This window comes from Myotis brandtii, unplaced genomic scaffold, assembly GCF_000412655.1.
Source record: "Myotis brandtii unplaced genomic scaffold, ASM41265v1 scaffold237, whole genome shotgun sequence".
Classification (NCBI taxonomy): Eukaryota; Metazoa; Chordata; class Mammalia; order Chiroptera; family Vespertilionidae; genus Myotis; species Myotis brandtii.
The window spans coordinates 4,186,142-4,188,346 of NW_005358943.1; the positions used below are offsets into that span (position 1 = coordinate 4,186,142).

General features: G+C 37.8%; 1 protein-coding gene across 1 annotated transcript in view; it reads left to right on the forward strand.

Annotated features, from left to right (window-relative positions):
- Positions 1-2,205, forward strand: part of GUCY2C (guanylate cyclase 2C) — an 81,743-nt gene that overhangs the window by 1,721 nt on the left and 77,817 nt on the right. The gene's annotated exons all lie outside the window — the stretch shown is intronic.

Here is a 2,205-nt window from a genome sequence, read left to right on the forward strand (position 1 = left end):
TATATATATATTATCAGAGGGAAGGCAGGGGAGGGTGAGGGTAAGGGGGAGAGTTCTACCAAAGAACTTGTGTGCATGTATATAAGCATAACCAATGGACACAGACACCAGGGGGGTGAGGGCATGAGTGGGGTGGGGAGGCCAATGAGGGGATAAGGACACATATGTAATAACTTAATCAATAAATAAAGAAATATATATATCTTAAAAATGAAATTTAAAAAAAGAGGATCCAAGGATGAGCCCAAGGTTTAAATATATATATTTAATTGATTTCAGAGAGGAAGAGAGAGGGAGAGAGTGATAGAAGCATCAATGATGAGAGAGAATCATTGATCAGCTGCCTCCTGCACACCCCCTGCTAGGGATCGAGCCTGCAACCCGGGCATGTGCCCTTGACCAGAATCAAACTCAGGACCCTTCAGTCCACAGGCTGATGCTGTATCCACTGAGCCAAACCAGCTAGGGCAATAAAAAATATTTTTAAAAAATAAGTAAAAAATAAAATCAGAAACATAAGATATATACTGTTAGGTGAAAATAGTAGATAAGAAAGGAGGAAAGATAAGAATATAAAAATTGTCTTAACTCCCCAGCTAAGCAAACTCAGATGCACAATCTCTCCACTCCTATTTAAAACAATACAATAAAAGGGGGAAAAAGAAAAGTAATCAGCAAACGTTTTCATTTACAGAAAACTTTTTTTAAAATATATTTTATTGATTTTTTACAGAGAGAAAGGGAGAGAGATAGCCAGAAACATCGATGAGAGAGAAACATCGATCAGCTGCCTCCTACACATCTCCTCCTGGGGATGTGCCCACAACCCAGGCACATGCCCCTGACTGGAATCGAACCTGGGACCCTCCAGTCCACAGGCCGACGCTCTATCCACTGAGCCAAACCGGTTTCGGCTACAGAAAACTTTTTAAGCTATGAACTATTAGTGCATGCTAAAAGAGTTTAGCAAGGTTGCCAGGTACAAGGTCAATATAAAAAAACTGTGGTACATTTATTCAATGGAATACTATGCAGCTATAAAAAAGAAAGATCTCTTACCCTTTGAGACAGCATGGATGGAGTTGGAGATTATTTTGCTAAGTGAAATAAGCTAGTCAGGGAAAGACACGTATCACTCATATGTAGAATAGAATGAACAAAGTAAAGTGATGAACAAAATAGATCCAGAGACGTGGAAGCATGGAACAGACTGACAGATATCAGAGGGAAGGGAAAGGGTGGGGGTGGAAAGAGATTAACCGAAGAATTTATATGCATATATGCATAACTCATGGACACAGACAATAGTGCAGTGAAGGGCTGGGTGGGGCGGGAGCCTGGTGGAGAGGGGCAAAGGGGAAAAGATGGGGAATATCTGTAATACTCTCAACAATAAAAATAAATAATAACAATAAGTTTCTTTCTATAAACAATAAGGGATTTTAAAAATACAACTTACAGTTTACTTACAATAACACACACACACATATATATATAGTAGTTGTGAATAATTCTAATAAATTATATACAATACACTTATGTTGATAATAGAAAACTTCATTTGGATAAAGGACAGACCATGTTCATGAATAAGAAGACTCAATATACTAAAGATGTCAAATATCTACAAATTGATCATAGATTTTAACTTTTACACTGTTCTCTAAAGACACTATAGAAAAAAATTATTGAGTTTTTTGTTTGTTTGTTTTTTAAAGCATGTTTTCATTGATTTTTTAGAGAGAGAGGAATAGAGAGATAGAAACATTGATGAAAGAGAACCATTGATCAGCTGCCTCCTGCACAACCCATTCTGGGGATTGAGCCTGCAACCCAGGCATGTGTCCTGACCAGGAATCGAACAGGCAATCTCTTGGTTCATGGGTCGATGCTCAATCACTGAGCCACATTGGCCAGACGAAATCATTGTTTTTTAAAGTAAGGAGAATTATTATATTAAGTGCCTTTGTAGCTTCTTCATCTGTATCCTAAAATATTGTGCACTCCATCCAAGTGTAATTGATAATCAGAAAGGGAAATAGAGCCTTAGCTGGTTTGGCTCAGTGGATAGAACACCGGCCTGCGGCTTGAAAGGTCCCAAGTTCCATTTTTTAAAAAATATATTTTATTGATTTTTTTTTACAGAGAGGAAAGGAGAGGGATAGAGAGTTAGAAACATCAATGAGAGAGAAACATCGATCAGCT